Here is a 25,439-nt window from a genome sequence, read left to right on the forward strand (position 1 = left end):
ACATATGTGAGTGTGTCTATGTGGACAACATTAGGAATGGATTGCCAGACATTTGAAATTTATTTCTGTAGAATGTGAGAGGTAAGGGTCTATAATAATGTCCCAGACATCCACATCTGCAGGAAGTGCACCCAACTCTTTCTCCTTGGCAACTGCGTTCGGGAACTGTAGTTTGATGGCAGATCATTTGGAGTCTGAGTGGAATTGAGCGAAGTTATAGGGAGGCAGTAACGCTTCAGGTACAAGAAATAGATGGGATACAGTCGGGAGCCGAAACACTAACGGGCAGAGAGTGCAGGCATGTGATGTGGCCGTGCCCCTCAGTAACATGTAGAACATATTTGTTATTTTTCGGTGGGATGACTTCCGAGGGGATAGCCACTGGGTATAGGTCTTTGGCAAAGAGTTTGCCCTTTTTCTCAGAAGGGTGGGGGAGAGAGGAGGAGAGCATTACTTAATGGGACTCCATATCGATGGGAACAGATTGAGATTCTGTGGATATCGGGCAGACTCATGATTGGTGTGTTGTCTCCCAGCTACCAGGTTTTGTGATATCTCGCATCGTGTTTTCCGGATCCTTAAGGGAGAGGGTGGGCAACCGCAAGTCATTGTCCACATATGCACCAACATCGGTAATAAAAGAGATGTGAATGTATGACAGAATTTCAGGGATCGAGGGTGACATCTTAAATCTAGAACAAACAGAGTGGTTCTTTCTGATTTGTTGCCCATTCTACGTCGTAGTGAGATGAAGTGTAGGGAGAGAGCATTTAAAAATGTTGTTGGAAGGATGGTGCAGGAGGGAGAGATTCTGATACCTGGATAGTTGGGGCTCATACTGGAGTCGATGAACATTTACAAACAGAATGGTCTTCACCAGAACTAGAAGAGTACCAATACCCTGAGGGGATAATTTGCCAAAGCTCTTCATGAGGGTTTGAACGAATTCAGCCGCGGAGTGGGAAGCTGAATTGTACCTCCAGTTTGCAGGTGGTTGTGAGTGGTTTTGGCAAAATTGCGTTTCAGGTTTACAAGAGTGTACTGGCAAGGATGAAGGTGGCTTGAAGTGTGTTTGCTTCAACGCCAGAAGCATCTGGGATAAGGTAGGTGTCATTGGTTGTTACCTGGGACTTCGATGTTGTGGCCATTTCAGAGACATGAACGGAGGACTGAAGAGAATGGTTGTTCCTGGTACCTCAGTTTCGATTTTTCAGACGGAACAGGAGGTTCCTTTCAGAGGGGGAGATGTGGCATTATTCGTCAAGGACAGTATTATGGTAGCAAAAAGGATATTGGTGAGGACACGACTGAATCTGCTGAGGTAGAATTGACTGAGATTAGAATCAGGAATGGAGATATCGCCACAAAAATGTTCTAGATTTATGGAGGAATAGATTGCAAAGATGATTCTGGATTGGAACAAAAGTAACAGGGTACTTTGTATGCGGAGCTTTAACTTTCCAAATATTGATTGGAAATGTTATCGGTTCGGCACCTCAGATTGATCAGTTTTTGTCCAATGTGTTGCAGGAGGGTTTCCTGACGCAGCATGTAGACAGGCCAACAAGACGCAAAGCCACATTGGATTTGCTTATGGGTAATGAACTCAGCCAGCTGTTCTCTTGGGAGGTAGGTGAGCACTTTGTTGATAGTGACCACAATTCGGTTCTGTTTATTTTGCGATGGATAGGCATAGGTATTTATTGCAGAGCATGAGGTATCGCGTGGAGAAAGGCCATTATGATCCGATTAGGCAAGAGTTAAGATGCACCGCTTGTGGAAAGTAACTTCAAGGGATGTGCACACCTGAAATGTGGAGCTTGTTCAAGGAAAAAACAAGTCCTTGGTAAGTAGGTATGCGACATGCAGGGAATATGAGGTCGACACAGAGAGCTGGGTTTACTGAAGTAGTTGAATCTCTTGAGAAGGAGGAGAAGGAGGCGTATGTAAACATGAGATATGAAGGCTGAGGTAGGACGCTTGGGAATTAAAAGTTAACCAGGAAGGGCCTAAAGAGAGAGCTACTTCGAGCGAACAGGAGGCATGAGAAGTCTTTGTCTGGCAGGAACAATCCTGAAGCTTTCAATTGATAGTTCAAGAATAAAAGAATGTCTAGCAAATGATTATGGCCTGTCAAAAACAGAAGTGCGAAGTTGTCAGCGGAGTCCAAGGATAGCAGAGACGCTGAATGTATTTTTTTTTATCATATCAAAAATGAAAAACACAATGTTGTCGAAGAGAGTATTGAGATGTAACCTATTAGAATAAATGAAATTGGCATTCATAAAGAGGAGCTGTTAGCAATTCATGAAAGTCTAAAAATAGGTTTATCCCCTGGACTTGATGGGATGTATCCGAGGATTCTCTGCGAATCGTGGGAGGAGATTCCAGAACTTTTGACTGTAAGCTTTACTTCGTCAGTGTTTATGTCATTAGTGCTAGAAGACCCGAGTTTAGCAAATATTGTCCCCTTCTTCACGAAGTGGAGTAGAGACAATGCTGGTAATTATAAAACAGTGATCCTTAACTTTCTTGCAGCTAACTTTTTGGAACAGATTATAAGAGATAAGATTTATGATCATCGAAAAAGGAAGAAGTAGATTCGGGACAGTGAGTACGATTTTATGAATAGCAGGTTGTGCCTCACAAAGCTTACTGAGGTCTTTGAGAAGGTGAGCAAACAGGTGGATGAGAGTAAAGGGGTTGATGTGGTGGATATTGTTTTCAGTAAGGCACTATCGGCTGTTGAATGAAATACAGAGTCATGGGATTCAGGATGGTTGAGCGGTTTGGATCAGAAATTGGCTCGCTGAAAGAAGACAAAGTGTGGCAGTTCATAGGAAATGATAATCCTGGAGTTCAGGAACTGATGCTGTACTACAAGGTTCCTTTTTGTGTCCGCTGTTGTTTGTCATTTTTATAAATGACCTGAATTAGGGCATGGAATGATGGATTCATAAGATTGCAGATGACATTAAGATCGGCAATATTGTCAATAGTGCCAATATCTGCTGACGGTTTCAGAGGGACATGGATAATCTGCAGAGCTGACCTCAGAGGTGGCAAATGGAGTTTAATGTGGAAAAGTGTGAGATAATTTACTTCGGAATAAAGATTTCTTGGCTAATTGTTATATTCTTGGAAGTGTAGATGTGCAGAGCGATCTCGGAGCCCATGTATATAAAACTCGGAAAGTTACCACCCACGTTGACAGGTTTGTTTGCAAGGAGTACGGTGTGTTAGTTTTTCTTGGGAGAGTGATTCAGTTTCAGAGTGAAATTATCACTTTGCAGCTCCAGGAATTAACTGGTGTGGCCTCACTCGTAGAGTTGCGTGCATTTCTGGTCACCACATTATACGGTGGATGTGAAAGCATTGGAAAGGGTGTAAAGGACGTCTTCTAAAATGCTGCCTTCTATGGAGAGATGGTCTTACGAGGAAGGTTTGAGGGACTTGAGGCGGTTTTTGATACCGACAAGAAGTTTGAGGGGTGAAGTTAAAGAGACATAGAAGATGACCAGCGGTTGCCATAAGGTGGACAGTGAAGGCATTTTTCTTCAAATGGTAATTTTGGCACCAGGGCACATCGATGGCAATTGAGGGTGATAGATACCGAGGTAGGTTCCTTTATCAGTGAGTAAAAAGGATGCTGAACGCCTTGCCTTCAACACTCGTAGACTCAACAACTTTCAGGGCAATGAAATGGTCATTGTATAAACTTAGGGATTATGATGGTAAAATACTCGTCAGATTGGTATCACAGGTCGATGCAACGTTAGGGCCAAAATGAACTTTATTGTGGTGTAATATTCGGTGTTTGAACTGTTCTTCAGCTTGAAGTTGCAATCATCTCTGGTCACTATCAGTAAAACCAACACCTGGCGAGAACCGAATGTGCAACTTTGGCACCTTACGCACTTCCAGTCTGTCATGCAATTACATCAAACTGACGAATTGCACCACTGGAGCTGCCGTGTACTGATGAGCAATGGCTACTGATCTTACCACTGGGCCCCTGAAACCAATTACTCCTTTTTTGCTGAAGATCTGAAATGAAACACAGCGCAGAGGAGGTTATACTGATGATGGATCATCGATTATGGAGCATCAGGTTCAGGAAAATGAATAGTAAAATGTGGTGAAAATAAGCATAATTAAATTCTGTGTTCGTTTACAGTGGTTTCCTGCGTTGATCACAGGCAATGTTATGTCGCTACTGTACTAGGATTTACCTTCTATCGGTATCAATTTGTCAGAGAATTCGATTCACTGGTACTTCACCAGCATCCTTTGGAATGTTCATACGGCACAATGACCCACACTGTACACAACGTCAACAATCGTCTGCATTACCACATCCAAGGGCACGTGGCAAAGTTTTTTTTATATAAATAGTGAAAAATAATCATGTTATGCAAGGGCAAATTGAATTTTAGTTTAATTAGTAAAGTCGCAAGAATCCAGAGTAAGTTTCAAAATGTCACAAATTCACGTTCATTACCTTGGCCGGAATTCTAGCCCAGCAAGAGGGAAATCTGTCCCTCAATCCCCAGCATCCATGTAATCGTTTGCTCCATGTGTCCACTTGGAAACCTATATGAAGGGATGTTCAGCCTGACAGAGAACTTGTGAGAATCCTCCACTGTCTGACCTAAAGCTGAAACAGGAGCTATCTATTCCAGCTTGGAGGGTAGCGAAGTGGAGGTGAGACCGAAAGTATTACTTGGTGTACATTCACATTGTTCTCATTGTGATTGTTTAAAAACCTGGGCCAGAAAAGACTCAAGCAGAAATGAGCAGAAGTAGGCCATTCTTAACACCGCTCCTGCCCCGCCATGCCATTCTGTGCCATCATAGCTCACACAGCACTTTTATGTCTTTTTCCAGCATATCCATATCATCATGTTGCCAAGTGTCTAACACATATTTATCGATCTCTACCACAAATAAACATAGACGTTATTCATCGCTGTGAGGAAAATGTTGCATTTCGAGACAGTTGGGTTTCTGCATGAATGTTATAGGTTTTGCAGATGAGCAGCCGAGTCTGGTCTGAACACCTTTCAAACCATAAACTAAAACTCGACTCTGATGAGATTTGCATCCACATCTTTCGAATGGCAGTCTTAAGAAAGGCGTAGAAATTCAACGCGCTTTCCATTGCACCATAGAGTAGCGGCCTCACCCAGTTTTCAGCACAAATGTTTGCCTTCGAACGATTTCGTTCGGGACACCCATCTCACGTCTGTCTGACCTCGTCACACTTTCCAGTATCTGGTCCTTATCCACGTGTGCTCTGGATCTTTAAGTGTTCGGCTACATACTGCTGAAGTGTCCTCATAACACTTAGCATTACCACACGTTCAAATAAGAAATTCCAGATGAACAACACTCGATGGGTGTAAGCGTTCTTCCTAAATCTCCTGTAAACCGCTTTTCTCCTGCTTTTCATCTTTGTGACTGGTTATTATTCCTTCCCGAAAAGCCTTATTCCTGTCATACATATCTATCCTCTTCATAATGTGTGCTTATTAATCAGTTTCTCACTCAGCCTTCTCTCTGCTTAGTTACACAACCCCAGCTTAGCTCATCTACCTTCACAATGGGAATGGTCCAGACCTTGGCATTATATTCATCTCCTGTGAACTTCTCCTCCTGCCATCAGACGGTTCCTGCAGTCTTGCGATTACAACGGAAAAAGAAATGCTCTTTGAAGAAATGCCAAAATATCTGAACAAAATCAGCAGCTCTTGTCCATCTATGATGAGAAAGGACAGTGAACGCTTCGAGTCCAATGATTCATGATCGGAACTGATGGGATGCATGGGTGGGTGAAAAATGTGGAAGAGGGCGGACAGGATTCAAAATGATTGAACTCGATGTTGGGTCCTGAAATCTGCATGGTCTTTCATTAGAAAATGAGTTGCCCGATCTTCCAGGTTGCGCTGTGCCTTGCAGAAGAACTGCAGCAGACCAGAGACTGGTATGATGGCTTGGGTACACAATGCAATCTTAAAGTGGCATGACACTGGAAGACTGGGTTTAATTTTTGTTGATTCTGGACAAAAATTAAGTGATCTCAGCTTTGTCATCGACTCTGTTTTCCTCTCTCCATTGTAGAGAGATCACATTCTCAGCAGGAACTACAGTTTTCTGGATTGAATGAAGTGCAGACAAATCACTGGAAGATGTGTCTGGAAGTTTCCACAGTGAGGAGAGACATCGGAAACCAGCAGGAAATGTATCTTACAACATAGAACGTTACAGTGGAGTACAGGCACTTCGGCCCTCGATGTTGCACCGACCTGTGAAAATAATGTGATGTCCATTGCAATGGAAAATTAACATTTCTTTTGAAACGCATAAAAACACAGGGAAACAAAAAAAGTAAGGGCCTGACATTGCAGAGGGCAAGTGTTGCAGACAGAAAGAAAATCTATGTATATTTAAACCGAACTAATAGCAGACTTACAAGGCCAGCAAACTACCATATCAACAGCCAAGGAATTAGAAAAAAACAACTCCATATCTGGAAATGCACTCGAATGTTTCAGGCCACTGACCTTGAAGTGTTGATAAGATGAAGAGAATTATACTTTAAAGGGAATATGTAAAAGCTATCAGGCGCCCATGACATGAGGCGTCTTGCCAATGTATTACCTGGGACACGGGAAACCTGAATTTGATGGAACTCCACGCGCTACATGCTGAAAACTTTCTGGTCCAAGAGAAGGAATGACAGAAATTAAAGATGGAACAGCAAACACTTAAAGCTCAGCTTACTATGATGCAAATGGTCGCCCAGCCGCTGGAAGGAGGTGCTGCGTGAAAAGAAGGGCAGGCAGAAGTAAATCTGGCGGGTGCTTTGTTTGCAGAGCAATGGATCACTGAGTGAGGCGGCGCACGCCCAGAGAGCCTCAATCGGCCCTGGAGGCTGGGCAGCAGGGTGACGAATGGAGGAAGGCTGAGGTGGAGGTGGGCAGCCCCAAAGTTACAGGTAAGCCTCTTTGCTTTATGCTTGGCAACGAATACTCGCTTATGCTCATCTCTACTTCTAACCTTATGGGCACTGAAACATGTCCCACCTCTATACTGAGCACTGAGTTTGCGAAGCGTGAACTATATTTTCAGAACAACGATGATGCATATAAGTCAATGCTTACATCTATGTTATATGTGGAAGGTGCACTTTTTACTTTTTTGGAAGATACAAGGGCAACATATTCAGTTCATAAATCAAGGCAGTTCAGAGATTCGACTCAAATAAAGATGAACAGAAACTTCCTGAACTTAATGGGCACATCAGGAGGCGTGACACGAGAGAGATTTACCACACCCCTATTGTTTAAAACCAGTAACGGGAAACATTCCAATTCTCATTTCTGTTATTGGAATTCTGTACATTAAATCTGATGTCTCGGGATCTCATAGTGAGACTGGGGTCCGATTTGTGCAGTATCCTGACGGGCTTGCAGGTAATACAAAAGGAAGATATAACAGTGCAGGCTGGAAAATACGAATAACGATACCCTGATGCATGTCAGACAGCGATAGGTTCCATGAGTGATTCACTCACCCAGGAAGCAAGTCGCCATGTTAATCCCATTAACACCGATTTTATTGCTGGAGATAGGCTGCACTGCACAGCACTCATACACCGTGATGGTCCTGACAAATCTTGAAGAGAAGGATTGGTTCAGGAGATTGGTTAAACCAGATCAGTTGTTATTGTGCGAATTTTATTGGAATGATCACAGATGTGCTGTCACTTTAAACTTTTTAAAGTATCTGTGATGGTACATTGATCCTGTTTTTTGATGTGGAAGGCTGTTTTCCTCACGGATCATTGGCGAAGGCATCCAGTGACAGGTGTCAGAATTTGGGACCATGGGTACGACAGGCACAAACAACGAAAGATTGTATCTTCAGGGTCGGTGTGGGTGTCTGCTTCAATGCAGTTTTAAGGACGTATAGGAAGAAACTAAATTGGCTAACTCAGGCAGACAGTGCTGTCCAGCTAATCCCCGGCAGGAGTGTTGTCTGGCGTTTACCTATGGCAGATGTCTCGGACCCAAGATTAAGAACGGTCCCAACTGATTTCAGGGCAAAAGGCAAACACGATGTGGGTCTCATACGAATCCGTAAGAATAGCCCCGAAGTCTGAGTATCGTCCTTGCAAAGCAAAAGAGCCGTTAAAACCCGAGGTTGTGCAAGAAATTACTCCAGTCTTTGAATCTCTCTTGTCGGCTGGAGTGATAAGCCCCCGTGAATAATCACTGGTGAGAACACCCTTTTTAAGTTCAAAAAGGCAAACATTCCAGGTGAATCGGGGGAATGGAGGTTTGTTCATGACTTGCAAGTGATCAAGAAAGCTATTGTTCCGCACACCCCAAATGTTCCCAACCCGTATATTATATTGGCTCAAATTCCACCGGATGTAAATGGCTCTCTATTGTGGAATTAGCAAATGCCTTGTTTTGTGTACCGTTACACGCCGACAGTCAATCCTGGTTCACTTTTCCATTCAAAGGCAAATAGTATACTTTCACGTGACATTTTCAAGATTACTGTGAGTCCCCACCATAATTAACGAGGCTCTCCACAGGAGTCTGGAGACTCTTGTTTTAACCGGTTGGGGGTGGGGGAGGGGGTGTCAGCGCTTCTGCAGTCTGTAAACGAATGCTTAATCGCAGCATCAACAGAGAAACAATGTGAGAAAGGTAGGCTTGCGATGCTCTGCCATCTAGTCTCACAAAACTACAACTTGTGGAATAACAGTTGAAGATCTTAGTTCACTTAATATCTGAACAAAGAATGGCCATTGGTCAAGACAGAGTTCAAACAAACCAGCAAAATTCAAAGCCTCACATGAAGAAACAATTGTTATCCTTTTTGGTCATGTGATCCTACTTAGAATGTTTAACCCGCATTACGCAACCCTTTAGGCGTCTAAAAGTGACATAGTTCATGGTTCAGGTTTGCAGAGCTACAGTCCGTTGCAGTGACCCCTGAGGCCGAGAGTGCCTTTGTTGAATTGAAATGGCACTCCAAACTACACCGACACTGGGATTCCAAATCCAAACAAGCCTTTTGTACAAACAGTGGATGAGAAGCATGCCTGCATGACATTTGTGCTGATGCAGAATTATGTGTGCAAAATTGAGGTCAGCAGCTTATTTTTCACCTTAACCTAGATCCCGTAACGGCAGGATTGCATAAATGCCTCCGTGTCGTGCCTGCATTTGAAAAGGCTGTTGTAGCTTCCAGGGACATAGTCGGCTTTGTTGAATTAAACTGACTGGTCCCACATGCAGTATCCTAACTGCTTTCTGAGCAAAACACAGCACACATGTCGGCAGCACGTTTGCTCACGTACAATGCTATGCTTTTGGAGAAGCCGAACATGACAATAAAGCGATGTAACGTCCTTAATGCTGCTTGTCTTCTCCCCACAGAAGGAGACGCAGACCCACATGATGGTGTCGCTGTAATTAATGACATTTGAATCCCGAGACCAGACGTGTAGGATTCACCAATTTAGAATCTAGATACGGCGTTTTATTGTGGACAGGTCAGCATTCAGAAGCAACGAGATAGGCCAGTGTCTGGTATGTTGTAGCAACTACCCACGAAGTAGTCAAAGCGGGATCACTTTCTTCTCTTCTGTCAGCACAAGCAGCAGAGCTGATTGCCTTGATTGAGGCATGTCAATTGGCGGAAGGAAGAACAGTGAATATTTACATCGACAGCAGATATGCATTCGGGATTGTTCATAATTTTGGATCCCTGTGGAAAAACAAGGGCTTCTTGACCTCCACTGGAAAGTCAATCACATAAAATGGACTGTCTCTGACCTCCTGAAAGCAGTCCGATTGCCTAAATTAATCACTGTATGTAAATGTGAAGCCCACAGGAAAACTTATGATTCAATTTCTCAAGGCTATGAAAATGTAGACTGAGCGGCAAGGACGGCAGCCAATCAGCCACCAAGTGATGAGTTTGACATGTGTATGCCAAATATTTGTAATCCAAAGCAGACTTATGGGAGTTACAGTCTCAGGCCACATCGAAGGAGAAGCGTGAATGGACAAGGGCAGGGTGCAGAATGAGAGAATGGGTGTGGTGTGGCCCCAGTGGGAAACCCTATCTACCACCATCTTTATTCCCTTTCTATGCCAAAGTAACACACGGTAAGGACCATGTGTCAAAAGTGGGGATGTACGACAATATTTCAGCACGCTGGTACAGAAAGGGATTTACTCATTGCTCATAAAAATAATGTGAATAATGTGTTATCTAATTTTGTGGGGAGGGGAATACAAATGAATCAGGCAGAACACCCCCAATCTCAAAGACTCTTTGAACATTTACAGATGAATTTTATTGAACGAACACCCAGCGAAGGGAAAAGGCATTGTCTGGTAATAGTTGATGTTTTCCCAAGGGGTGGAAGTGCTCCCACGTCTAAACAGGATGCCAGTGCAGTAGCCAAGGCTTTCCTAACTGAAATAATTCCGAGATGGGGCATCCCTGAAAGGCTAAGCAGCGACAATGGAAAGCCATTTATAAATATTGCCCGACAGCAGATCAGTGATTACTTGGGAATAAAGGTGAGGCAACATTGTGCCTGTCACCCAGCGAGCGGTAGGGCAGTGGAAAGAGAGAAAACTATCCTTAAAAATAAATTGGCAAAATGTTGTGAGGAACTAGAGGTGACATGGAAAAAGGCATTTCCAATTGTGCTAATGCATATGAAGGAGAGGAAGAGTAAATATTAGGACGTTTGAGATTTTGTTTGGAAGGTGGCCCAATCCAGGAATTGGCCAAGACCGATTGTAAAACAGATAACAGACCGCTGTGAGGACGAGATATTATGTTATGGTATAAAACTCTCCACACTTCTGTCTCAAATACAGAATCAAAAGAAGGGAAGCACTACCCCCATCAGCAGAAGTGAAGATGCACAATCGAGAACCTGAAGACTGGATAGTGGTGAAAGACTTCAGGAGCAAATGCATGAAGGCGAAGAGCTAGCTGGGACCGTTGCAAAGGCTCCTTACAAAACAGAAAGCTGATAAGATCGCTGAAAGAGCCACGTTCATACACGCCAGCCGTTGCAAACGTGTAGCTGACCTTGAGGAGACATCAGACAACACCGGATCCAAAAAAGTGTAAGTAATGATTAGAAGACTCATACAAATATGGGGCTGCATGGCAGGATGAGTCTTAAAGGCAGGGGTGTCTGGGATACAACCGCAGACGGTAATCTAAACCAAGGATGTTAAGTTGACCTTTACATGCCACCCATGCTCGTTTGGTAACCAGGACGACTATAAATAAGGCAATAAATATTTACGCAGAGATCCTTGTGTACCCAGTTACTGGCACTGAGTAGTATCCATCACGGCTACGGGTACATCTGACACGGGATATCGGTTTCCTGTTATCAAAGAAAGAGGTGCCATGGCAAGGGTAATAATAACCAAGATTCAGAAGAGCGATGAGGAAGCCTGGTGGTGTGGAATAGATAGACCATTCTCCGATATCCATAGACAGATGAATATAGTGGTACAGCCTCGGACCCCCCCCCCCTCCCGAGATGCAGTGCAGAAGGTCCTCCAAGAAATCGTAGCTCCTGGACTCGAAAAGATGAATGTCCAATGACCGCACTGCAGATGGGCGGAAAGGCCTTTTCCAAGCTGACAGAAATGGAAGAAAGAAATAAACTGAATGTGCAGCTAAAATGATCACAAATGAAAAAAGTAAAAGTGGATTCATTGAGAAAACATACAGCGCCATATTTCACTTTCCGTGGTAGTCTACTGTTAAGGACTCAGTGATCTCACTGCTGTAGCAATGGGGGATTTCCTCTGACCGTTTATGTAGTTGACAACCTTCCCAAAGCAGGGAATTTGTATGGAACTGGCAATTAATCCAGTATTGTCACAAACAGGATTCAGACTAGCATAAAACAAAGAAGTGTGAATCCTGGAAATCTGAATCAACAACAGGAATTGACAGAGAAACGCTGCAGGCCTGACAGCATCTGTGGAGACAAAGAGATTTATTGTTTCATATCACAGATTCAGGCTATTTATGCTTCTTATTGTTTTATTGCCTGGGTAATTGTCAATTTCACTTCGCGAAACAGCATACTTACCAGAATCTCTCATTAGCTGACAGACGTGATCTGTAAAATTGTAAAATTCCTTTATCGGCTGTAATGCTGTTGCTGTTGCCCTGAGTTGGTGAAAGGCTGGCCTTCATTACCTTTTTCTTCTCCTTTATGTCGATGAGCAGCCATGGTGAATGGAGAATTTCTGTTTGTGTCCCTTTGTCTCTCTGTACCATCTCGCTCTATTCTACATTCTCCCTCTCTCTGTCTGTCAATATCCCTCATTTTTCATTTCTACTCTTGGAAAAGTGTTAAAATCGGAGGCTGTTCCGTGGCTTTCTCCGCCCCGCCCCCCTCCCCCGGCCAGAGTGTGCAGAACTGGGCTCACAGTCTCCAAGTAATGTCTGTGTTACTTAGGTCTGAGATCAGGTGACATTTGTTTACTCAAAACGTTATGAGCTTTTACAATTCTAAATAGTATTCGTAATAGACCAGAAAAAAAAGCAGTTTCAATCCAATTATAGGATTTATATGATGCTATTGCCGTTTGCCGAAAATCAATGAATGGTGACCACAAACAATGAGAGCCATTATCTCATTGTATGCGTTATTACTACAACATTGTCCTGCAAGACTGCAGTGTCTCCTGCGTCTCTTCATTATTCCCAAAAAACTTGAAAAGACGGAAAGAGAATAATAGTAGAAGATATATACAAATCCTTGTCGAACAGAGTAGAAAGAACTCTGCGTTGAATTATCAGGATAGAACAGAGACGAATGGGTCCACATCAGGAGGTAGGGCTTGGTCGCACGAAATAATAACGGTCTGAGCTCAAACACCAGAAGCCTGCTGAGCTGTCACTTTCGGGATGTTGGATAAACAATACGGCTTTTACAAGACGTTTAAACAATGAACTTTCAATGTACAGAATATTTGACAGCATGTGACACCATTAACGTCTGGTTATTACCACATGCTTTAACTGACGAAACCACAAACACGGTTCTTCAAATCAATAAGGGCAGTTAATGAAGTATTTGATCACAGTTAATCGGACTACCTTTCTGTAATAAAGCTGCTCGATGAGAATTTATATCAACGTCCGCTTGTGCAGGAAAGAATTTCACAGCTGGTGACTGTCCACTGAAAATGTACAGGAAGAGGCAATCGCTTCTTGCTTTGATTTCAAACTGATGCCTTCACCTCTTTAACCTGACCGGATAAACAGTATGCGTTCATCCTCTCCGGGCCGATTTACCGCCTGAATATGCACAGAGGGAAACTCATACCAAGAGACCAGGGTAATTGTGGTGAATTTACCAGGAGTGGTGTGTGAGTTGGTGTTAACAGTGGGCAGTAAGGGCTAAACAATTTGCACTGACATTGATCCTTGTACCAACAGCTCCTCACTCACTTTCTGCCTCATTCATCATTGACTTTCAGTTTATCCTATTTTCCCTTCGAAACTTTACTTTTGTTCCCGAGCACTTCCGGGTGTCCACCTGGAAACTGCAGTGTGTTCAAACGAAATTCTGGAGAATGCACGTCGCTCTTTGGGATAGGCTTCACTGCCCAACCATAATTACTCAAGAGATTGAGATGGTAAGTTACTTTACTTCGACCTCGAAGTGCTCAACACAGTGATACAGCCATGATGTCGATCGGGAGGGAGTTCCAAGAATTAGACATAGCGACATTGAATGAACAGCGAGATAGTTTCAGCTCAGAAAGGCGAGATCATTAGAGGGGATTTGCAGTAACAATTTATTCGGTGTATGTGTTGCCATGGCTGCCAGAGGATGTGGTGGAGGCTCGTACAATTGCAACATTTCAGAGGCATTTGAAATTATATATGAGTAGGAAGGGTTTGGAGGGATATGGGCTGTATGCTGGCAAGAGGGACCAAATTGGGTTGGGATTTCCAGTCAGCATGGACATGTTTGAACCGAGGGTCTGTTTCCCTGCAGTACATCTCTATGACTCTATGATTCCAGTTGGATGCAATCAATCACTGGTTTCCTTCTGGCAGAACCGGGTCTGTGCTCTCTGTTGAAGCAGAAAATGGTTTTCATTCTGAGTAGCCACAAAAAGAGAAATAAATCTTCATTTCCTGACTTGAAAGATTATCCAGGCCTGGGCGATTCAAACCCAGACTCTGAAGCAGGGACTCCACTGAAGTTGACAATAACCCTTTCGACCTAACCTGTACAAACTCTTGTGCCTATCGTTCTTTGTCGCCACATATTGAAGCACCGGTCCTTGCCGTGGGTGCTGAAGCAGCTAACTACTGCCTCGCAGAAAAACCGTGGGCTCAGAGACCCGATCGATCTGTCATGCAGCGGGGATTGCATTGCTCAGAACAGACGTGTTTGCTGTGTGGGACTGAAATTGAGCTCGATCACACACAGATACGGTGTAAAAGCTGCCAGCAGATGTGGAGACTGTTGGGACAGTTTCGTTCACACTCTGGGAAAAAGACTGGATCCTAAATTCAGGGGAGCTAAGTGTCACAGATAGAAGGCTGAAAATTGGTTTGGGAACGATATGAGTCATGACCGAATGGCGGACAGACCAGATGGGCTGAAAGCTCTAACTGTCCTCCGATGCCTTCTGGTGTCTGACCGTCCAGAATCTATGGAAATAGAAACAGAGTTAATCGTGAATTTCGAAGTCCTCCTCTCATAACCCGGCGAGGTGAGAGATGGAACAGTTCTGCTATTAAATTTTGAGACTGGGAGAATGTTTGGAGACGGAGTAATAAAAGAGAAACTGAGTATAAAGTTGAGAGTCAGGAGATATTCAATAAAAAGGTAGACGGAGATGGATGCGGAGTAATAAGTGTCACTGGTCTTGAAGACTTAACTCGGTTTTCCATTCCAAGATTCTACCAGACCTGCTGAGATTTTCCCGCAATTTCTTTTGTTGTTACTGAAACAGAAGGGAAAAGTCTGATCCTGGACCAATCAGCTATGTCTGATCTGTGGACGTTTGAATTCCCTATTCGAACAAATCACTTCTGACCCACACGGAAACCTCACTATCCTGCATCACCCCCACCTCTGTTACTGACAATAAGCTAGTCATGACGTAAATACATATGGGTACACAACAGCATCGTTTACCGAGTGAATTGGGAAAATTTCAGGGAGAGTTCCATTCGGTTTCCATCAGAGCATTCTCATTCAGTTAATTCTATTGCAGCACCATTTGACATGCAGCTGTCACTGTCATGTGGCCATTCGCATTCGATGTCTCTGTACATTTTGGTTGGGGCACGTTTGGAATGGAACCTCACGTTTTGGAAGGGACATGGTTTATAGCATATTTGGCTGAACTGATAACCTTGTCTCTTGCACCTGCAGTACAGTGGAGACAGTTTTCACTCAGAAACCAAGAGATGATCAAAAACGGAGGAAAAAAAATGTGTCAACAAAACCTGCCTCAGCGAGCGAATTCGCTTTTGCAACATTGATGGAGAGTGGAAAACGTATTAAGAAACAACAGCGCCCTGCGTGGGTCTCGACCCCACACCATTGAGATTAAAGGTCTCAAGCTCTACCGACTGAGCATACCAGGGCAGGATTGGCGTTAGTGAATTTATCATTTCATACTGACTTTAATTCAGCTGACACGGCAAATTTCAAAAATCTCGTTCATTCCTCCCCATTCCAAATAACATTATCCAAGTCGTTCAATTCCTTCAGACCATGAAAATCCATTTAGGCCTTGCCCAGGGATGCACTATTCTCTGTTATTATTTTCATATTTTGACCCTGATCCTGAGGTCACCGAAGTGATTCCCAGACACTCTGGCAGACTGCATATCAATCGGGAAAACACCTCAGGAAACCAAATCATTTGTGATTAGAGTGGAGGGAATCCCATCTGCTGAAGAGACAGAGTCCTCACAATCAATACTTTCTTTGTTCTACCTGCCTACAAAGTTTACCAGTTCTAATATTCGGGAAAGGAATTCTGATTATAAAATGTTTTAAAAACAGGAACAATCTTCTGAAGCCATTTCCAATTTGAATTAATTTTTTACCCTTTCACACGGTAACAGCCGTTCCTGAGGAAGGAGTTTCCATGAGCTGTGTCCCAGAGCTGGGCAGGAAGCTGCTGATTGAAACTGCAGTGGCCCCTTTCAGTTGGCAGCAGGGGCTTGTAGAGAGTGGGGTCACATTTTGCTACACGTGACCGTCTCACTCATTGCGGACTCATGGATGAGTTCTCGTGGTTGTATTGTCAGTACATGGTCGATCGCAATACTTGATGTGAAATATTTGAGGCTCTGTGCTCTTTTTGGGCTTGGACAACCAACATTTCAGCCAAATGCTCTGTCCATTTGAGACACAGCAACTGGCAGCAAAATTGTGCGTGTACACATCCAAACGCACTGTGATCGAGAGGATGTGAACAGCAGTAGTTCTCATTATTTTAAGAATCAGTTGCTCATGTTCCCGTGTTTATCGCAGAGAGGGTGAGAGACCCGAGGAGTAACAAACACACCCATAAAGCAATATCAGGACCTGTGTAGTTCTGTCATAAAAAGCTGCCTGCAGTTGTTCTATTGCAAAGTTGGGTTTCAAACCCACAACGCAATAGAGACTGGATCCTAAACCCAGCATATTAAACCTCTCAGGATTAGTGATGCTGGCAGAACACAGCAGTTCAGGCAGCATCGGGGGAGCAAAACAGATCTACGTTTAAGGCAAAAGCCCTTCATACAGGGTTTCGCCCGAAACGTCGATTTTACTGCTCCTCGGATGCTGCCTGAACTGCTGCGATCTTCAGCACCACTAATCCTGAATCTGATCTCCAGCATCTCCATTCATTGTTTTTACCTACATTAAACCACTCGGCGACGCTCCCTGACAATAAATAAGCGCCAAACCTGTCAAGACTAATGTTTCAGCATCGCTTCACTTCAGGCAATTTCACCTGGCACTTTCTATGAATACCGTAGCATAATTAAAAAAATAATATTTACAACGATTTGAAAGGTTTGCACGCTGTGGACATTATTGAGAAACTGAATGTTCTTCGACAGTTTTCCCCGGAGCTTCAGGCCTGAGGAATGTCCTTGGAAAAGTTTACAAAATCATGAGGGAGACTAGCAGAGAACATCGTCAATCTACACTTTTTCAGAAGTCACGTGAGTTTAAAGTGAGATAGCATAGGTTTAATGTGAGAGCAGTACAATTTGAAAAAGATGTGAGCGACACTTGTTTTTAATACAGACATTTTTGTGCATGTGGAATAAATTGCCACATTAAGTGGCAGCGTTTGGTGCACTCACAACACTTCAAAGGCATCTAGATGGGTATGCAGACAGGAATTGTTCGGAGAGATAAGGGAGAAATATTGGCAAATATGTTTAGATTAATTACGGTCATCTGTTCAACATGTGCAAATTGGATAGGAAGGTTTGTTTCCGTGCTCGACAATTCTGTGACACTCCAGTACCTGACAACAGTTTAAATGGACTACTTGCAAAAACGCATGCTGTTTCTTACTAAGTCAGCGTGTTTGAATTGTTTTTTTCATGAGGCATAATGTTTTGAAATGACACAGAGAGGAATGTTTTCCAGACATTTACAGACAATGACCATTCTCCTTGATACATTCTCAAGTTCTCCATCAAATAATTTCGTTGACTAAAAAAAAACCTCACAAATCGTGTTATCCCCTCAACTCTCCAGTGAATCCAAAAACTGACTGCTCTTAAAGTGGACCAGCTGCAAGACTCAAAAGGCAGAGTCATTATCAGACACACAAACTCATTACTTCTGTCTGTGGGCAGTGCGAGAGGTGTATGTCAAGAACTGCTCACACAAATAACACCGAAGCAATTCCAAAAGGAGCTTCCCGATATTCTGGAGATTTAGTGCATAGCCAAGTAACAGAAAGTGCTCAAGTAACATTAAACAAAACAGAAAAATGTACCATGCAAAGTGAATATTACCAGTTATATTCTCGCTTAAATTAGGTCAACAATGCGGTGGTGCCTCCATCTGATCGAGCGAGCCAATCTCCAGCCTCCCTCACCAGGACAGTAAAGAAGAAAGTGAGAGAAATATAACAACGTTTCACGTTGCGATTGCCCAACTTTTAGCCACAACAACAAAAAACGAGGGAGCAGATTCAGTGCAGGATCTGGCTTCACAACAGCGGTGAAATAACGACGTCCACTCACTTTCAGGGAAATCTGTGAACAACTCACTTGTCCAGAATATGAATACACAGCGCAGGCTGTTTAATTCCCATATTCTACTGCTGCCCCGACATTCATACGATAATGTACCTTTTAAAGAGAGCGTTTGTAGCTGTGGAATGACAGTGGCAGCTGTTTTCCCTCACTCTTCCTGCCGCCCTTGGTCGGGTTGGCGCTGCAATTCTCATCTTACACGCGGTAGTTCAGTGTGCAATTCTCTGCTGTGGAAAAGCGGAGTGTTTTGGAGCAGAAAGATGTGAAGTTTGGATGCTTCTGGAGTTCTTGTTGAAAGGTTCGGTGACGCTAGGAAGATGGTTTGCAGACTTTTCCTCCTTTTCTGGGTGACATTCTCAGCGCTGCAGAGGTTCCTGTGAAGCGCCGCTCTCATGTTTTGGTACTAATTCATTTGGTTTCATTCCCGCTGCTTCCGTTAGTTGGGATTTGCAGATTGGGTCCAACGGATGGAATCCGTGGATGAGTGCCCTGCTTCCAGGAATTGTCTGGCTGTCTTCTGCTTGCTCTGTCCTATTATTGTTGTGCTATTCTAGTCGATTGTGTGGCCCTTGCCATTTGTACTTATTGCTACTAGGAACTGCTGGACTGACACCCACACACATTCTTTGCCAAGAACCAATATCCACCCACCTTCATTCACGAATGCATGGCACACAAAGTTCGCAATGAGCGTTTGCTATGAGGTAATTTTTAAATCATGCTTCCCTGTGTTAAAAGCAAATTCTGGAAAACGATATTCAGATTCCTCCGAACGCTTTGACTTATGACAGCACAAAAACTGCAGCCTCACTCAGACAACAACTCACGAGAAACCAAGGCCCAATATCCATCATGTGCAGGTCAAACGTGGTTGACGAGATTCCACGCAGGGACGGCACGATACACGACATAGGAGAAAGAGGCTGACAACTAGACAGCTGCATTCATAATTTCATCTGGACTGTAAACGCCTCGGACAGCTGATCCTTGCAGTTATGCACAGAATATTGAATGTCTCTGATTCCAGGGCTTGGAATTCGGATGATGTGACCGTCTGCAGCACTGGTTACTTCCTTATGTGAGGTAACTCCTGATGGAACACATGTCACACTCTATTGCTCATTGAGAAATACATCCAAAATAGGAGCTTAGAGCCGCATTTCTGTTGTCCTTCTGGTGCTGTCCCTGACATGTCCTGTGGCACTACACTTATTCTGCGTTTCCTGAGTGTTCGGCACGTGCTTCCACGACCGTATTATGGGCAATAATCTGCATTTTCGCTTCAATAACGGGTGTGTGAAGCGGAAGTCCACCATTCTCTATTCTATTTTTCTCTTCTTATGCACAACTGCAATACAGTAAAGGATCAATTAATATTGTAAGATGATATACAGAGGCGTGTGAAATACCGAAGTTTTAATGACATTTATGCAATGGTTAGAGATTACCTTGATTCAGGAAAAAAGGATGTAAAGTCTGTTTGGCTGGAGTTGAGGAACAGTGAGGAATGAACTCACAAGCATGTGTAGTTTACAAGCCCACTCGCAGTAACCACAAAGCGAAATAAATCGTACAAGGGGAAAAAATGCGTGAGTGACAAAAATGGCAATAGTCATGCGTGATCTTAACTTCCCATCTAAAACTCTCGGCTCGATTGTAAAAACGTTTGGAGAACCAAAATCAAAAAAAAATCCCACATGTCCCATAAAACATCACGAGGGCTATCTTGGTTATTGATTACTCTACTGGTGACTTAATTTTCCTGTTTTCTTGGAAACCATCTGTTTAATTGTGAGCATCACAAAAGGCTTTTATTTGCCAGCAAGAAATAAATATGTGATTAACCTTTGTTCGTTTCATGTATAAGAACACTGAGACTCCTCTGCACCGCACTTCTTTTGCATTTCTATCGATTTTAACAGTAGTGTGTCTTTTGATTCTTCCCAAAAAAGTATATGATCTCGAATTCCCTACATGAAACTGCATCTGCCAAGAATACTCCAATTGTTGGAGGGAATCCAGAGGAACAGAATGTACATGTATTTGGAAAGGCAAGGACTAATTCGGGATTGTTAACATGGCTTTGTGCGTGGGAAATCATGTCTCACAAACTTGATTGAGTTTTTTGAAGAAGTAACAAGGAAGATTGATGAGGGCAGAGCAGTAAATGTGATCTATATGGACTTCAGTAAGGCGTTCAATAATGTTCCCCATGGGAGACTGATTGGCAAGGTTACATCTCATGTAACAGCAGTGGACCGAACACCGACACTTGTGGTACGCTGCAAGGACCTGGACACCAACAAGAACATGTTCCATCAACTGCAACACTGTTTTCTTTTGGCAAGCCAATGACTGATCAAAGCTGCAATCTCTCTCACAATTCCATTCCTCCTCATTTTGTATACTAGCCTATTGTGGGGAAACTTATCGAACAACTTGCTGAAAAAATATACAACACATCAACTGGGTTACTGTCATCTACCTGTTCGGTCACTTTGTCAAAAAAGTCAACAAGATTCGTTAGACAAGCCCTACCCATCACAAGACCGTGCTGACTGTCCCTGATCAGATTATTCTTTTCGAGATGGTCATAAATCCTATCTATAATAACCTTTTCCAACACGTTATCAACAACTGCAGTGAGACTCACTGGTCTGTACTTACCAGGGTTGTCTCTACGAAACTTTTTGAACAAGGGAACAACATATGCTATGCTCCATTCCACAGGCACTATTCCTGTAGACAACGATGATTTGACGATCAATTCCAAAGGCTCATCAATCTCTTCGCTTGCTTCCCACAGGATCCTAGGACAGATCCCATCCTGCCAAGGGGACTTGTCTGTTTTCACACTCTTCCGTATTTCTATCATCTAATCCTTCTGAAACTCAATCTCTACTACACTAGACACAAGTATCTCTGTAACTTCCTCGCCAACATTTTCATTATCTATAGCGAACACTGTCGAAAAATATTTATTTAGTGCTTCCCCTATCTTCTCTGACTACACACAAAACTTCCCACTATTAACCTTGATTGTCCCAAATTTAACTCTCGTCACTCTTTTATTGCTGAGATACCTATGGAAAGCCTTAGGATTAGCCCTGATCCTATCTGCCAACAACTTTTCATGTCTCCTCCTGTGTCTTCTCAGCTCTCTTTTTGGGTCTTTCCTGATATCGGTGGAATCCTCGAGCACTCTAACTGAGTGTTCACGTTTTGTCCCAACATAAGACTTTTTTCCTTCTGACCAGGGATTCCACTTCATTAGTGAACCAGTGCTCACGCGTTCTATATCTTCCTCCCTACCTGACAGGTACATACTTATCTAGGACACACAGGAGCTTTTCTTTGAATAAGCTCCACATTTTTAATGTGCTCACCCCCTGCAGATTCCTACCCCATTCTGCGCTTCCTAAATCTTACCTCATTGCATCGTGATTTCCCTTCCACCAGCTGAATCTCTTGCTCCGTGGAGTACACCTCTCCCTTTCCATCAGGAAAGTAAACCGGAGAGAATTGTGATCGCTGTCTCCAAAGTGCTCACCTACTTCCAAATCTAAAACCTGGCCAGGCTCGTTACCCAGTACTAAATCGAAAGTGGCGTCTTCCCTTGAAGGCATGTCTACATAATGTGTCAGGAAGCCCTCCCGCACACACTGGACAAAATCTGACCCATCTATAGTACTCGTACTGTAGTGATCCCAGTCAATATTTGGATATTGTTTTGAGTGTCCCAGAGTTTTGCATTGTCCCAGAGTCCAGATGAAGTTTGTATTCCTCACGTACGGGAGCGAGAATTTTTTCAATGTCTCAGATCAGTTCCAGTACCGAGAACATCAGAGTTAATATCCCTTCCTCTACTCGGACGGACAGTTCACACTCCTTCATTCTCCTCTGATTCCGTTTCCCAAAGAGTTTCTAAGATTTCCAAAGTTGGAGCCAAAATTATACGGTTTGCTTCCTAAACATTTTTCCAACTGCCAACAGACAATATTTTCACAGTATCTCTTCACAATCCTCTGGCTTGCACCATGTCCAGGGATGAGAAGTCCCGTTTGGTGGAGAGATTTCCTCGGCTGGTGAGTTTCACTTTGGAACAAAGATGGTTCAGTGGCAATTTCTTGCGGTTGTTTGTAATGATGGGAGAGGGAGCGGTGGGGAATGACGACTCTGACGAGCAGGAGGAAGCGTTGGTAATGACCAGAGTCAGAGAACAGAGGACAATGGATTAAAGGAATCTAATGAAAAGCAGCAGTTCTGCTCAGGGCGTTCAATAACAACTGCAGATGTGTCGGGCAGTGTATCTGGAAAGAGAAACAGAGATAATGTTTTAAATATGGAACATTTCTGATGAAGAACTCCAGTTTCCCAAGTCTAATCAGATTACAGGCCTGGTTTGCAAAGTAGGCTTTCTGTAGTTTGAACTGCTCCAGCAAGAGAGGATTCATAATGTAGTCAGCAGCACTCGAACCTACGTGTGGAAACCACAATGGATTTCGAATCCATCGCCTTAAACACTCGGCCATGACTACAGGCATTGCTACAGCGTTGAGCATTGACCAAATCAGCCGCGATCACATTGAAATCTGCCGCTGTCTTGATGAGTTAAATGCTTCCATCTCCTTTCATACCTTTGCTGTCATTTGTAAGGTGCGAGACACCAATGTAAAAGAAGAAAAGCGCAAAGTTAGGAAAAGATATTTGCAGCCAAATTGAGTCAAAATTATTTATTGAAAGGAAAATCACACTTGGCAATTTGCTAGATCTCTTTGCGAACATGACCAGCAGAGGTAATCAAGGGAGATATTGATCTAAGTATTCTTGGACATGAAACAAACAAAGGTTAATGACATATTCATTTCTTTTTCTGGCGAAGGAACTGGTCTTTCCAGATGCTCACAATGACAGAGATTTTTCCCAATTAAAGACAGCAAATAAGTCCCATCTCACGCTGATACCATCGTGAGCGCTGCTGTTTCTTAATGCCACAGAGTCAGGGTCAATTCCCGCCTCAAGCAACTGAATGTGTGGAGTTTGCACATTCTCCCCGTGGCTGCGTGCGCTTGCTCTGGTTTTCTCCCACAGTCCAAAAATGTACCGGTTTGTTGAAATGGCCGTGCTAAATTGACGGGATCAAAGAAGAGGAATGCATTTGGGCTCGGGCGGGTCGGTGTGGATTTGCTGGGCCGAAGGGCCTGTTTGCACATTGTAAGTATTCTAATCTACAGTAATTAATGACCAAGGTATGGTGCACGTTGTTCGATGTGGCATATATGACCTTTTGATTGTTTTCCTACAAAGTTTCTTTACAATTCAAACGGGAGAGGAAGAAGGGAAATGAATGTCTCCCATAATTCTTGCCTTCTTTTATCATTCACAGGCGGTATTTATTCCTGTACGTTTTTTTTTACACTGTGGTTACTGTTAGTGTTCTTGTAAGCCACACCGGCTGGTTTCCTCTTTCCTCAATGTTCCTCATCTCTACCCAAACACACGTTCCATCCTTATCTCCTGAATCAAAGTAGTCTCTAACCATTGCATAATTGCCACGGAAACTGAGCTTTTCACACGCCTGTGTATGTCATTTCCCAATATTAATTGATGGTTTACTGTGTTGTAGTTGTGCACGAGAAGAGGAAAACAAAATAGAGGCCGGTGGTCCTGGGTTTCAAACACACGTAATTGCAGCTAAAACGCAGATTACTGCACACAATGCGATTACGGAAGCATGCACCGAACCGTCAGGAAGCACACAATAAGTACAATGCTGGATATCATGTCAGGAACAGGACTAGAAACACAACAGAAATACGTCTTTTGGGTACTATTTTGGACGTATTTCTCAATGAGCTATCGTGTTTTACATACGTTTCATCGGGAGTTACCTCACAAAAGGAAGTAACCAGTGCTGCAGACGGTCATATAATCCGTGTTCCAAGTCCCGGAGTCAGAGACACTCAGTGCCCTGTGTGTACCTACAATGAACAGCTGTGCATGGGGTTTACAGGGTAACTGAACTGCATGAATGCAGCTCGATGGTCGTCTGTCTGCTTCTCCTCTATAGTTTTCTGTGCAGTCCGTGCGTGCAATCTTGTCAACTACGTTCGTCTGGCACAAGATGGGCATTGGTCACTTGTCTCTGAGAGAGGCTGTTGGTTTATGTGTTGTCATAATTCCGAGTGTAAGGAGGAATCTGGCTGTCAGTTCCCAGAAACTTACTTTAATAAAAGAAGCGTGCTTTTAACTTGCCGCGTGGCATATACTTGTTGCAAAGTTCATGCACTGCGAATCACGTTGCGGGACTATCCAATTTTGGCAAAGGATTTGTGTGGCAGTCACGAGTTGCCACGACCAGCTATCCCTAGTAGAAATACGGTCAAATGGTAAGAACTACAAATTCGATTAGAGCAGCACAAGATTAATCTGACAGGACAAACAGAAGGCAGCCAGAAGATTTCTGGGTGGAGGGCAATCACCCAAGGTACCTTTTCATATGAAAGTCTGTGCATCAGTAGAAATGTGAGCAAAGTAGTCTATGTTGGTTATTCTAATTCCAGACAACTTGCGTTGTTCCCCGTTTACTCTGAAAGTGAATAGACATAGTTATTTCACCGTTATTTCGAAAGAAGATCCTGCATTGAATCTGTTCGCCGTTTTTTTGATGCTGTGGCGAAAATGGGGGAAATCGCGATGTGAAACGTTTCTATACTTTCATTTCCTTCATTACTGTCCTGGTGAGGGAGAAAGGTGATTGGCTTTCTCGATCAGATGGGGGCACCGGCGTATTGATGGCCTAATTTAATCACGGATATACTTGGAAATGTTCACTTTTAATAGTTCGTTGTTGTGTTTTGTTTTATGATACTTGAGTACTTTCTGGGACTTGGCAATACACTTAATCTCCAGTAGGTTTGGAATTGCCTCGCTGTTATTTGTGCGAGCAGTTCATGTCAGAGACGACTCACAGTGACTCAGAGATAGCACTTAAGCTTCGGTGTGTCTGATCATGGTACTGCCTTTTCAGTTTTGATTCTGTTCCACGTTAAGAGCTTTCAGTTTTTGGATTCGCTGGAGAGCAAAGTGGGTAATGCGATATGTGAGGTATTTTG

General features: G+C 43.3%; 2 non-coding genes across 2 annotated transcripts; both read right to left on the bottom strand.

Annotated features, from left to right (window-relative positions):
* Positions 1-15,620: 15,620 nt before the first annotated feature.
* trnak-uuu (transfer RNA lysine (anticodon UUU)) lies at positions 15,621-15,694 on the bottom strand. Its single transcript has one exon. It is a non-coding gene; the product is annotated as a tRNA-Lys (tRNA).
* Positions 15,695-22,780: 7,086 nt separating this feature from the next.
* trnas-cga (transfer RNA serine (anticodon CGA)) lies at positions 22,781-22,862 on the bottom strand. Its single transcript has one exon. It is a non-coding gene; the product is annotated as a tRNA-Ser (tRNA).
* Between the last annotated feature and the right edge of the window lie 2,577 nt (positions 22,863-25,439).

The sequence above is a fragment of the Chiloscyllium punctatum genome, chromosome 27 (genome assembly GCF_047496795.1).
Source record: "Chiloscyllium punctatum isolate Juve2018m chromosome 27, sChiPun1.3, whole genome shotgun sequence".
Lineage (NCBI taxonomy): Eukaryota > Metazoa > Chordata > Chondrichthyes > Orectolobiformes > Hemiscylliidae > Chiloscyllium > Chiloscyllium punctatum.